Source organism: Uloborus diversus, chromosome 6, assembly GCF_026930045.1.
Source record: "Uloborus diversus isolate 005 chromosome 6, Udiv.v.3.1, whole genome shotgun sequence".
Taxonomy (NCBI): Eukaryota; Metazoa; Arthropoda; class Arachnida; order Araneae; family Uloboridae; genus Uloborus; species Uloborus diversus.
In genome coordinates, this window is record NC_072736.1 from 143,038,389 (window position 1) to 143,053,913 (window position 15,525).

A 15,525-nucleotide genomic window follows, 5' to 3' on the forward strand; every position below is an offset into this window, starting at 1 on the left:
GACGTTTACCCCGGTTTCGCTTTGGTAAGCTAGTTCTTCTATATTTCCTTAGAATCTTCGAAACCGTAGATTATAAAAATGTATTATTATTCAAGATGAATTGTTTTTTTAACTTTAAACAACGTTTCAATACACAAATTCGTTGTTTCAGAATTATGACCCATTTTGAGGAAAAGAATAAGATATTATTTTATGATCCCTATCTCGAATAATATAAACTAGTCCTAATTTATCGGTTTACAACATTGCAAATATTTTTTTCTCCTTTTCAAGTAATGACATTGAATTGGCATTGGTCAAAACATAAGTATTCATTGAATGAATGAATACTTATTTTTTGACCCACATAAAAAAGCAACATAATTGTTTAAATTATTAACGACCCTTTGTAGATATTGTTTAAATTGTTAAACAATACTTGCAAAGATGCTCATGCTTAAATTCTTTGAATTTGCATGCGTTCGTTTTGCACAACTCACTTTAGTTTAAAAATTTGTTGAAAAAGTTCTGATGTGTGTTCTATTATTATGAAATAGTATTTTAGCATCACTTGCTATACATTTTTTCTGCTTCTATGAGTTTATTTTCCAAGTCGGTACGGACTTTATACGTAATGAGACATTCCTATTTTTCTTCTTCAGAAAAGTACGCCTAGTTAGGAATTCCTTGCTTTCCAAGGAAAAAAGAAAACATCGTATCGGAGTTTAATTTTCTCTGCTATTAACTTACAGATCGGTAACTACAACTCAAGTTGAAACTTCGTAAATGCTGCTGATGAAATGAAGCGCAGTAATAGGAAATAGACGGGAGCTGTATTGAGTTCTGGGGCGTGTTATTATTGGGAAATAAAACGTTGGAACTTTAATGAAAAGCCATATTTTGATGTTTTTTCTCGCTCTGTCTCATGCAGCAAAGGCAAAGGAACAAATGTCTTTTTTATGAAAATAACATATATAATACTAATCAATGCCTCAAACAGCAAAACTCTTATTTCTCAAACAGGCAAATAATAAATACAAATATTTAATTTTCAGTTGTAAGTTTTGATGTAGTCTTAGTTCTCAGTGTAATGTAAAGTAATTGTGTCATAAATAATTAAATAGAATTCTAGAGAATTTCTAGCGAAAACTATGCCATAAGTAGAAAATTATGTTTTGTAACTGACGTAAGGCCAAACAATTACAGTTTTCCGTTTATTACTGCATTGTATGTAGAATCCTATTCCGCATCGAGCCAAATGAATGTAATTTCTTTTAAATCCTATGTAAGTTTTTACCAGTGTTGAAAGAGCATGCATTCCATCTTTTGCGTGCTCCAAGCGAGCGTTTTTCCACCATTCAGTCTAGTAGCAATTACGTTTGTCTGCCTCTGAGGTACAGAATTACCGGTAAAAAACCAACGAGGGTATGCTGGAAAATAAACTTGCACTGTTTTGAAGCACATAATTTTTAAAAATTTGAGCGTGTACCCGGCTCTTTGTTTAGTATCTAGCCGAGGGCCCCAGAAGCAAAGAGTCAAGGCCAATGATGGCTAGTTCAAAAACAAAAAGAAGAAAACTGAAGAACTAAGCATATCACAAGATTAAAATTGTACGAATCGGTTGACTTTTAGAAAAATTATTAAACAAACAATGTATCTAATACACTCTACACTATTTAAAATAAAATTCATATGTCTGCAATAGAAATTAGTTATTATTATTTTGCTCTTCTTTTTATGGGGTGAGAATGAGGGTGTACATATTCTCAAATGGAATATTTAAATCAGATATTTTCCTTTTTTCAATCTTAATACATTTGGAGGATCGAAATGCTGTTCAATTAAATATTTTAATCGATCTATTTATCGACGCTGAAAACAATTATTATGAGCAACTAGAAGACTAATTCTTGATAGTAATTCTTCGGAATACAACATCAAACTGAAACAATAGTTAGAAATCCGCAAGTTAATTTAAAACTAGCAAAACTGATTTTAAAAAATCTCACACAATAAAACAATTTTTATGCACCATTGCCAATAAACATCAGAACCAGTCCTTCTTTCCTACATAATATTATTATATGCACAGTCAAAAATAGTCAACCTTAACTGTTACATGTAAGACCACAAGAAAATAATATAAGTTGCTTACTAATAGTTTTCGCAATTGTATCGAGCATTTTCAGATGACTTAAACCGAAAATTAGATTCAAGACTATTCTAAAAAACTTAGGTCAGAAAGGACTAAAATGCGTAATTAATGCCTTGCTGTATGAACTGAAAGGCATCAAGCGGATATTGAGTGAATCGCTGAATATTTATTCGAGTATACTAATATTTAATCACACGACTACCCATAGAGGGAGCCTCTCATTAATTTAGAATTTCATCTAAAAAAATCACAGCAGTCTCAGTACATAAATTCATTTATTTATTTATTTTTTTTTGAAGTTAAAACGTATGGTTAGCTACGTTTTACCTAACACGAAAAGTTATTTTAATGAATATTGATATTTGGTTTTATTTAATAATTTATACATTATTTATTGCTATCTAACTAGTAATTGCGTCACTTTCATACCTCATCAATATCAAATTTAAACTAAAATTGTAGGAAGAAAGAATGGTTGTAAAGACTCGAGAAGGGAAATGAAAATTGAAGAACATTAACAAACAAAAATGTATTATTTACAGATAAAAAGAAAGAGTAGCTCAAATGATAGGACACAAAATTGCCACTGTTTTGCAAATTTCAAACTGGGACGGTTCCTTCTTCCATCTTCTGACGATTTCTAAAAACTATTTAATTTACTTAAGTAAATTATTGTTTTTTTTTTCGTTGTTGTTGTTGTCATTGTTTTTTTTTTTTTTTTTTTTTTTTTTTGAGCAATCACATTCCTTATTGTTTTCATTTGACTGTTTTGATGTCCTACGATTTTATTTTCCCTCCATCTCCCTCTGCAGCACCACCGTCGACCGGCCTCACGATGCTGCTCTCTAGCGAAAACCGTCTCCAGGTTGCATCCATATCCTACACGCACGCATACATACACACACACACATACACACACTCATGCCTGCACACAGACACAACCACACACGCCTACATACACACAGACACAAAAACACACGCCTACATACACACACACTCGTGATTGCGAAAAACCTAATTTGAATTCAAGATGTCAAAATTCAAATTACTATTTTTTTAAGCAGTTACATTGTTTATTGTTCTCATTTGACTGTTTTGATGTCCTATGATTTTATTTACCCCCCTCCTCCCTCTGCAGCAACTCCGTCGACCGGCCCTTCCCGATGCTGCTCCTCTAGCGAAAATCGTCTCCAGGTTGCATCCATATCCTACACACAAGCACGCATACACACACACACACACTCATGCCTGCACACAGACAAACACACACGCATACACATACACACACACACCCTAATGCATGCACATAGACACAAACATACAGACATACATACATACACACACACATACCTACACACTCATGCCTGTGACACACAGACACAAACACACACGCATACATACACACACATACATTCATACACACACACGCACACATTTACACATGCGTGGACACAAACACACACGCCTACATACACACACACACACTCGTGATTGCAAAAAACATAACATGAATTAAAAGATGTCAAAATTCAAATTATTTTTTTTTTCGTTTATAGTTCATTAGTATGCTGAATCATATGTATCAACCTCCTTAAGCTGATCGCTTGTTTAAGGTGATCAAAAAAGTTAGACACCGTTAGTGGTTAACTTGCACAGGTTTCATGGTAAACGCATGTTTTAACGCATGTTTCATGTAAAACGCAGTGTTTTAGACTTCCCATAGAGCTGGTATTTGATAGAACAGGAATAGTCACTATTGGAGACATTGAATTTGCCAGAATGACTCATACATTAAAAATACATTTAAAATAATATTAGCCTTACATGGGTAGAGGGTAGCACTCTCTATCAAGGATGACAAAGAAAAACTATTGAGTTTCATCGTTTAGGTACAGGATGAATACCGAATAAATAGTTTATTTTAGATAAATTGAACAACTATACATATGCTTAAAAGTAAGGTATTCAATATCACCAAAGGTTATTTTTAAAAGTCAATGGCACTTGCAAAGGAATGCGTCTTTCTTGATAGGACAGAATTATAAGATCTGCTTTCTATACTCTAGAAATAAAAGACAATATTAGAAGTCAAGTATCAGAAGTTTGTTGTATTTCATGTTGTTTTCCTTTTTTTAGTTTCTCTTATTACTTTTTTTTAATAGTTTTATGTACTTGTCAATTTTTTATCCGTAAAAAGTATACCCTAAAATTTTCAACCAAGCACCTCGAATTAAGCGAAACCTCGGACATTTGAGACTCGGATTTTCGAAACTCTACTGTAATTATTAGCACGTACTTGTTTTTTTTTTTTTTTTTTTTTTTTTTGCCTCTCCTTTTACTAAAAAAGTCAGTTTTTTTCCAGACAGATCCTTGAGAAGGTGAATCTAGAAATTTTCCCCTTTTTTATCCTGTCATCTATCTTACTTCCGTTGTGATTCATAAAAAAAAAACATACTTTATTTTCGCTAAAAATAAAGCATTTTTAAACTTTAAATTTCAATATTTTACTGACGTGTGTAAAGAACCAAAAATGCAGTTTTTTTTAAATATATCTAAAAGTAATTCCTATAGATATTACCAAAGATCTGCTCTTGGCAACACTTCTCTCCGCACAAGAACCAATATTGCATCGTTTACAAACGCATACGATTATTTCTACTCCACTGGAGCCTCCTATTTGTTTTCATCCAGCGTTCTCATCTTTAGTAAAAAAACTTTATTTGTGTGTAACCTAGCGTAAGTCATCTCGCTGTTCCATAAAGTCGTTTCAATCCACTAACAATAAATGCCCGTTTCTGTGCTCATTGGTGGTATGTGACTGTTGCAGCTGACGTAGTTTCAGCGAAAAATTACGAAACATTTTATTTTCTACACGACTAACAATGAAAGGAATTGGAAAGTGGGGGAAATAAAAGCATTGCTGCGAATGCCAGCGAGACCATTCCTAAGCAACTCTTAAAGACAGAAATAAGAGATAAATCTCATGTTCATGAAGCAAGGGGAAGAATAATGCCGTTTTGAAAATTTATTTGAGTTTAACTACATATTTGATGTAATAATTATGCAATAAAAGATAAAGGTATATTTATAAGTTGGAAAAGTTAATTTCATTTTGCCAAACAATAAATTTATCACTTCTGTATGCGTCTTAAAAGTATTTGAAGTTTTAGTTCAGAGTGTTTAGATGATGTTTGAAACCTTTTCAAGAAGAGAAAAAGTTTAAAAAAAGACTTAAACAATAACTCAAAAATATCTTTAACAATAAAAAGAAAGAAAAGAAGTCTGCTCAAAGTTTGTCGAAAATTAAAGTAAAAAACAGATTAAAAAAACTAAGAACGCAAACTCGTAGAATATTTTTAAAAAGTTTTCTTTTCGCAGAATATTGAAAAAAGTAATAGATAGAATAGAAATAGATAAATTCTCTTTTTTCTGCAACTACTTCACACACAATTATTTACATTTTTCTTCAATTTTTAAAAATATTTTACGAGTGTGTCTCATATTACTCGATTGATGAAATGAAAACAGATGAAGAAAAGCACAAAATAGTATAAGATAATTATTTACCACGAAATTCTAAATGCATGTAACTGAAACTAGATGGAGAAAGTCATCAAAATCATAGTATAAGCCATTAAACCATTCCAGATTGCTACAAAAATGGAAACATCAAGTTTTATGGGAACAATTAAAGTAGTTTTCATGTTAGATTCCTTTGAGAAAATGCGTCTCCGAAGTATAACGCTTCAATAAAATCATTTTAATCACATTTAATGATTAATCGCTATCATCTGCAACAGATATAAAAATATAAATAAACCTCTGTATTATTAATAACTCTATATTACGCTTGTATTCCTTTGAAAATTATCATATTGAATATTTTAATCATTATAAGAATTGTATTTTTATACCAAAGCTTTTAATTTTCGTAATAGCTAAGACGCTTCATGTTTTTAGTTTTATTTTTACCCGTCTGCGCGTGCGCGAGGCAAAGGAGGGTAATTGTCTTTATCAGTCTATGTATGTATGTCTGTTCCTATGTGGCGTTCTACAGGCTAAACGCCTTGGCCAATTTTGGTCAATCGATTTGCCTTAACCTTGGGAGTGTCACTAAACACATGACAGTAATCAAAATTCACCATATCAGCAACCAGTTGCCATATTTTGTCAGTTCAGGATCGGCGCACGTTGGGTTTTGCACACTGCGTCGCACGCTACCTGCGTGCGACAAATGCAGGTAGTTTTCGCTGCCTGAATTTTTTTGTTTACTAAGTTAAATAATTGGGGTCTCAATCGTCGAGTGGTCTAAGCAATTGCATCTCTCCCATGAGGCGGTGGGTCAAGACATCCTGGCTCCAGATGTACTTTCCCCTCTTTCTGAAGTAAATTCTTTCATGTGTTCTTTATATGTATTCTGTGCTGTCATAAAAAATATATTATGCGTAACGAAGGCAAGACACTCAGATTGTAGTCCTCATCAAAATAACCCCGTGAGATAAGCACCAAAAGGAAGAGAGTCTACTAATTCGATTTAATCTCTAACATACGTTGCATTTGTTTTTGCTTTGATTCCGGGGACTGAGTTTCGCTACGTGTACTTTCTTGAGAGGCTTTTTTAATTTTCGATTTGACTGACGACGTTTCCGATTTCGCGTCATCATGAGTTATACAGGCTGTTTATATAGTTGTAATGTGGTTTACTTAAGCTGGCGCATTTTTGCCGAAGGTCAAGCACATGTAGCTTTAAGCCGAGTTAGGTCCCTGGAGGGACTAATTATCAGTAGTTTAGACCACCGCAAGTTACTTAATAAACCTCACGATACAAACAAACTCTCAATGAAATGACAAGGTTGCGAAATCTACCGTCTTATAATCATAATAACTAAGCCAATGAAATTTAACTAAAAAGTGTAAAATAAAAAAATATTAAATAAAAACAAAAAACCCGACTGCGTAAAAACCAAAAAAAAAAAAAAAACCTAAAAAGAAAAATGTATAAGCCCAGTAGTTTAGAATGTTATTAAGTACTACTGATTAACTACACCGTTGAAATAGTTTTATAACCGTACACAGATAAGACAAATCATAAATTCAAAAGCAGAATAGAAGGATCAACAGTTTTTTTTTACGCAGTCGGGATTTTTGTTTTATCTATTAATTTTTTTGGGTTCCATTGTATTTGAATTATTTTTTCTGCGTGAAGATTAAAATGCAGTTTTATCCAAATGCATTTCTTTATCTTGAACTAGACTAGCCAGATTTTTGAAATGTTCAACCGGGACACTGGAATGCCCCCCCCCTTCCAAGCCTCGCTAGCATTCAAATGGGTACACATCCTGGATGATTTTTGGAGCCTTTTATTGGGCAGTTTATTCTCAATATTATGAATAAATGGTTTTTAATTATGAACCTTAAACAAGGGTAATAAAAATGACATAAACACATAAAATTTTAATATATCAGTTCCGAGATGTAAAAAATTACAATTTATTTTAGTTAGAAAAAACACTTTGAATGAGGAATAAAAAATTGAACAATATTTAGACATTCCTTTTACTTTATAGGACTTTTAAGACAGTACTTTTTGGTTTTAATCTCGTTTTAAAAATTCTCACAAGCTAACTCTGCATTAATTTTACAAATCAATGTTATAAATGACACAGTAGTTATCCTAAATAATCCTTATAGACCCCTTAGACTCGTAATTAATTACTTTTAGACTTTTTGGTCTTTTTTAATCAAATTTATCCTTTTCCGGGACATGAAATAATCCGGCCGGAACATCGGGATTTTGTTTGAAAACTGGGACTGTCCCGGTCGAACCGGGACCTCTGGCAATCCTAACTTAAACCGTAACAGGGGAGGTGAAAAGGTAGGACGTAACAGGGGACGTGAGGTCTCAGAGACTGTTCTATTTACAAATTTTTAAAAAATCGTGCTATTATGTAAATCAGCCCTGTGCACTAGGCCGAATCAAAAAAAATAAAATAAAAAGAATTGGAAGTTCGAAATTTCAAGTAGAGCCATTCCATTTCAGATCAAGCAGGGTCTGTCACATGACCATCACCGATTTTTTTGAAAAAATTACAGTAGTTACAACTAAGGGACATATGAAATATCCCAAAAGGATTTTGCAAGAAAAATTTTTTTTCTTCAGTTACAGCCTATTAAAATTCTGCACAAAATCCGCCATTTTGGAAAAAACCGGCAAAACACTCCATTTGAAATGGACACTATTTCAAAAGTATTTAACCTATTCGAATAATTCTTTTTTATAAAAATAAATAAGGACCCATATATCCTCTAGACATCGTTTTTGAAAGTTTAGTTAGGTTTTTTGATAAAGAAAAAAATTCATTTTTGCCGCGAAAAAACTGCATTTTTACCGATTTCATGATTTTTTTTCTCCATGAAAAAAAAGTTTTTTTTACTAAACGGAGATGGCAGTCTAAAGCCCTTATATGATAGTTTCATAATATATTTTATTAAAATCCTTGGATGCATACAGCCTCGGAAATAAAATTTGAAAATTTGAAAATTTTCAAATATTAGCGATTTTTGAAGTGATTTTACTCAAAAAACCCATTTTTTAAAAATCTAAAAATTGGCTCATTTGAACCTTATATAATGCTTAACAAGTGGATAGACACCGCATCCAGTATTTTTTCCCATAAAATGTTTTATGATTTTTTGAAAGTGACCTTATCGCTCATAGCATGCACGTAAAATAAAAATTTCTAATAATTTCAGTCACTGAAAATCTGATCATATTAATGGATTAATGCCTAATAGCTACAATGATGGTGCACTTTATCAGCAACAAATAAAATTTTACTGACTTTTAATAATATAGCAATATCAAACCGCTTTTGATGACTCTGTCAATTCGTCTTTTTGTAAGACTCTGTGTGTAGTCTTTAGATAGAAGAGCCTTTGGTGATTATATTAATGACTAATTCAGTGGTTCCCAAAAGCGTTCGTGTTCGTACACCTTGAAATTTTGTAGTAAAACCAAAACAATGCAAAACTGAATTCGAATATGAAGTCCAATTTTTTTTCACATCATTCCTATGCCATTCTGAATAAAACCCAGCAGTTTTTTTTTTTTTTTCAAAATATCTGATGACCCAGTCAATTCGCCTTTTTGTATTTCGTTATATAAATATATTTTTCTGTTTATCAGCGCCTAATTGTTATGGGAGCCGAGCTCCCATACTTCCTTATTTGTTTCATTCAAATTTTTGTATTTTTGACCGAATTCAGGCCACTTAAGCATTAAAATAAGTTCTGAAGACTATAGGGATCCTGCACTTCTTTTGTTAGAAATTGGATTCCTGACGATAATAACTACCTTTGGTGATCTGTTTGGTTACCTCAACTTACAACCATGTTCAATTGATTACTTCTCTTATAAAACAGGTGAGCTTTTTAAATTCTTAAACTACAAGTGAGTTTTGCGGTTTGAATTTAGTATACATATTCTTACGTATAAAAGTAATCATACGAGGTAGGATCCAAAAATTATGTGACAACATTCGCCAAGGACAACCAAAGCACGAAATTAAAATTAATCGTTTTAAATGCATTGTATTGTTCTTCCCTTCTATGGTTTCCCCTGTCGCGTAATTGAGTTGAAGAGAAAGAGAATTGAAAGAGAAAAAATATGATTCGTTGCTGCATATGAAAGTAACGGTGAACGCATAGCTTTGAAGACAAAATAAACTAATATTTATTTTTAAAAAAAGGAAAGATTTTAACTGTTACTGATAAAGTACATCATTATCATAGATATTAGTCATTAATATAATCACCAAAGGCTCTTCTATCTATAAACTACACACAGAGTCTTACAAAAAGACGAATTGCCTGGGTCATCAAAAGCAGTTTGTTACTGATATATTATTAAAAGTCAGTAAGATTTTAGTTATTCCTGATAAAGTGCACCGTTTTTGTAGCTATTAGGCATTAATATAATCAGATTTTCAGTGACTGAAATTATTAGACATTTTTATTTTACATGCATGCCATGGGCGATAAGGTCACTTTCAAAAAATCATAAAACATTTTATGGGAAAAAATACCGGATGCGGTGTCTATCCACTAGTTAAGCATTATATGGGGTACAAATGAGCCAATTTTTAGATTTTTAAAAAATGGGTTTTTTGAGTAAAATCACTTCAAAAATCGCTAATTTTTGAAAATTTTCAAAATTTCAAATTTTATTTACGAGGCTGTATGCACTCAAGGATTCTAATAAAATATGTTATGAAACTATCATATAAGGGCTTTAGACTGCCATCTCCGTTTAGTAAAAAAAACTTTTTTTTCATGGAGAAAAAAAATTATAAAATTGGTAAAATTGCAGTTTTTTGGCGGCAAAAATGAATTTTTTTTCTTTATCAAAAAACCTAACTAAACTTTCAAAAACGATGTCTAGAGGATATATGGGTCCTTATTTATTTTTAGAAAAAAGAATTATTCAAATAGGTTAAATACTTTTGAAATAGTGTCCATTTCAAATGGAGTGTTTTGCCGGTTTTTTCCAAAATGGCGGATTTTGTGCAGAATTTTAATAAACTGTAACTGAAGAAAAAAAATTTTTCTTGCAAAATCCTTTTGGGATAGTTCATATGTACCTTAGTTGTAACTACTGTATTTTTTTCAAAAAAATCGGTGATGGTCATATGACACTTTTCATACCTGCCTGCCTGATTTGAAATGGAATGACTCAGTAGATAAAACGTTGCTCCTGTAGCCCCACATGTACCACAAAAACATTTATCCAAATGATAAAACACTTCAGCAGGAGGACTAAAATTTATATAATTTTTTCAAAAGATTCATTTTTTTCGATTTATCTTTAAAAAAAACTACCTATACATTTAAATAAATTGTCAAAATCAAAAATTATTAGCGAACAATTTTTTAAAAACTACCATTTGCAAATGAATGACAAAAAAAAGGATATATTTAAAATGAAAAATTCAACTTGAAATTGAAAAACCCGTATTTTGTGTACGATGTCGGAGTCTTAAATATTGCAGGAGAGCAAAAGTTTCTATTTAACCCTAATCACCTACTTTACGGTTTATATTTTTCAGCTTGATAACTTCTTAAAGTTTACCTTACAATTTTTTTTAAAAATATATACAGAATCTAGTATGTTGTGTACCTATCACGAAACTTTCTTCTATATTTTTTTCATAATTCTGATCCCCCGTCAAAATTCGAAATTCAAAATTTGGCACGAATCCAATACTTTCTTCTATATATTAGATGTAGAAGAAAGTAAAAAATCAATTGTTTGAAGAAAATTACAAATTTTATACCTCTTGTAGAACATTTAAATATTTTTTGGTTTGGATAAATATTTTAAAAGAAAAATATTACAGGGTGTGCGACTTGAAAAGTCGACTTTCGTCTTTTTTGAGACACATTAATGTACACGTATACGCACACACTTACATACACATTGTACTATAAAACACGTAAAAATGTATTCAGAGCAGTGAATTTTTTTTCTTTTGATTACCTATAAATTTACACACACACACACACACACACACACACACACATGAAAACACTAATCAAGGTTGTTTGATAAATTCGGTAGAAATTTTCCAATGAAATTAAAAAGCAAAGGTGAATCGTAGCAACTAATCACAAAGATTTGAAATAAACTTAAGGTCCCAGACGAAGTAAAAAGAGATAAGCACTCTTAATTGCTCAAAAAAGAATAGAAAACATCGCAGTATTTTTTTTTTTAAATTATTTTTCTTGAGATAAATTACTTTATCTCACAAAACTTTCTCTTTGTGTAATTAGAGATTATAAAGAGACTGAACTGCAAACAGCAATTTTCTTCGTGATTGGTAACGCATCGTTTAGAAACGTTCTCTAAATACCCATTAAATAAATGAAGAAAAAATATATGTTCTTTTAACTAAAAAAGACTTTTTGTCGTTCCTTTTTAACATCAATATTTGAGCTGGAAAAAAACTAATGTTTTTTTCTACTTGCGCTTTTGTTTTCCTTCTTTTTCAAATGATATTCCATTATAAATATAATAAAATCCATGAGATTAGGTTTTTCGAAACATTGACCGAAATTTTCATTATCAAATAACTAAGCATGGAATTGAAGAATTCCGATTTCAGAAGCATCATGCCATTTTTGCAATCTAAGTTAATAGAAAAATACCTTTCAGTTGCTTCATGGACAGATGTTTTAAGTTGGAAAAGTAATTTTTCTGTTCGAAATTGGAAAGTAATATTATTTCGAACTCTCATTTTTATTTCTACTTTTATTGTTTAGCTAAGTTCCTTTAAACATTTACTTAGTTATTTGGAAACCAAAGAGCTATTGAACAAAATGGAGGTACAACGAGAAACTGGTTAAAGGTTTCTAGGTAAAAAGATTATCTTACTGTTTTGACGAAGCAGAAAAAAAAGTGTTATAAAATAGTTTTTTAAATGTGTAATTGTTAACATGTATATGTTTTATAAATATTGTTGTATTAAATAACAATGTTAAGAGATAATAATACATTAAGCAAGTGTTAATTTAATGTTATATTTGCATTTAAATTGTTATATTTAAAAATTGAGTGTACACTTTAATTAAAAACCGTTCTTTCATCTTTTCAAAAGCTTTAGTTCAATGTTTTGCAAGGAAGTATGTCGTTATTTACAAATGATCCATACAGTTAAATAATAATTAAACATTTCTTGCTGAAGTAAATTTCAAAATTTCGTTATGAGCTTTGACATCGACAAAGCAATTTTCCCCTCATAATTTTAGTTTTAAACAAAAATTTAATAAAAAAGTAAAAAACGGAAAATATAAAATGTCATTTTTAAGTTATTCGTCAAAATTTTTAGATTTCTGAAAAAATACGCATACAGATTAGCAGAAACGTACCAATAAAATAAATCGAAATTTTAAACCTAATATGAAGTCAGAAAACTTTATTCAAACATATTTTAATATCAAATATTTCAAACGCATTGAAATTCACTAAGATGGTCGTGAAAGTCTTAAACACGTACGAAAATGGTAAGAAGTAGTAATGAAAGTAAAGAAAATAGAAAAGCAACAGCAAAGAAAACATGCAGAAATTTTCTTGCTTTTGTTTTACCACTCTTTTGCGTAAGAAAAAGGTGATGCTCAGGAATATACTGCTTTTGAAATGGGTTTTTATTTTGAGAAATTTGTAGCTTTATCACGTTCAAAAGAACACCATCACGGTAACATAAACATTTTCTTACAAGGGAAAAGCTGTAAGTACTAAACATTTTTAAACCTAATTACTAGCTTGAAAAAAATATGCTAGTTTTATTGAAGTGCATATTGCTCATCATTTTTGCTTTTGTACTTAATATTACTGTTGAGAAACTAACCTGAAAACTGGTACACTACTACTCAAAATAATTTGAAAAAGATGTTTTCTTTAGAAAAAAATAATGATTTATAAAAAGTCTGAAAAATAAAGAAACAGTAAGAACTGATATATGTGAAACACATTTATGAATTGTAAGTTTTCAACTATTTGTTTACTATGACTATAATTGATTAAAGTACCTATAGTTGAGGCAAGCCTAACCTGTTGAAGGCTACGATGATCTTTAATCGCTGTATCAAGACGCTGCCAGGGTTGGTTTGCCCCAAGTATTGATACTTAGTGTAGTAACAGTTTATAAAAAAATACCAGAGTTCGTAATTTTTATATTTAACTTTCAAAAATAAAACCAAACACTTAAATAAAATGAATATTTTACTTTTTAAAACCTCTGTACTTTCCATTGTTTTCCTTTTCCCGGGAATATCACTTTATGTGTTATAATTATGCACATAAGTTTGGAAAGTGTTACTGCGTTAGTTTTATTTTCCTTAAATTCTTTTTTTTTTCTTTGGCAAATTTTAACGAATACAATATATAAGAAATACTCAACGTATCAAACAGAATATTCCTGATTTATATGAAGTTACAAAGATTTAGCATTTATTGGCAGAATAGCAGGAGCACCAGAGCCGTAAAGCCGTAGAATGAGGAGGGCTGGATTTTCCAGTCAAAATTTCTGCTGCATTTCGGCTGCAGACGCCTAGCGTCGACTCTATTAATTTTGAGGAAAAAAATTTCAGTTTTCTAGCATATGCAAGAGCTTTGCTGAGATGGCAACAGCGGTTAAGAAGCTGCAATAATTGTTTAATATTTAAGATGTCCTACCTTGAGCTTGTGTTGATAAACGAATGGGTCATCAATGGTAAATTTAAGGCGATAAGGTTAGACGATGATTAAACCAGTGAGTCAACTATATTTGATTTCAGAGTTAGGAGCATGACGGTTTGAAAACACCTGACAGGTTTAGTCATCAAATAATGTTATCAGTTCTAGGAAGACAGCTAGGCGATACTGTCAGTCGAGGTCAACAATGTATGGTTTCAGTATCATGATGGTAACAGTCAGATGATGCTAAAAGAGCTAAATTTATAGTGGTTGATTTTTGCTTCAGGATGGTAATTCTTGACTCAACATAAAAAATTAAGCAAAAAAATAACTTTTTAGATCATTTGTCCTGACACCAGATTGGTCGCAATTGACCACTTGACCAAAACATGGAAAATATGCAGACGGACAACTGTTTGTTGTTTCGGTCGAAACTGAAGCAGCAAACTCTACGATCATGGTGTCTTACGTCTCTCGCATCGTACGTCGAAAATCAAAACAGCGGTGTTCTATACTTTATATTTTTCTCATTAGTGAGTTGTATTAGGGGAAGGTTGCCGTCAATGGACCAGTTCTATGACTGGACCACGAAGATCTTTCCCGTTCCAGAGTTTGAGCAGACGCGTATCAGTTTTAGTACCTTCCTTTATCTGAAAACAGTCTACTGCAGAGTCGTCAAGGTGCAAGAATTACTTCATCGTATTGTTAAACGCTCAGAAAAGATTTCTACCATTCTCATACTAATTATTGATATTTTCATATAGTTATAACATGCTTCGAATATCACTGATCAATTAAACGAGAACATTAACTTAAAAGAGTGCATTTTTAAGTACACTTCTTCATACTTCATGATTCATCACAACAGTAGCACATACAAGAGCATTCAAAATGACGCAGCTGTTATCATTGGACCAATAGGTGTTTCTATGAATGGACCACCGGACAAAATAGTTCATTTATGGAAAATCACAAATATTGTTGTAATTTCAGCTTAATTACCTATGAAAATTGCTCAATTGTTTTTAAATAAAAATAATAATAATGAAAAAAACGTTTCCTAGTAATTCATGAAAACTAGCTCCCCTTATTGAAATTTCAGCTCAAAAAAATTATAAAATTCATTAAATACTTAAAAATAAAAAAACATTTTCAAATACTT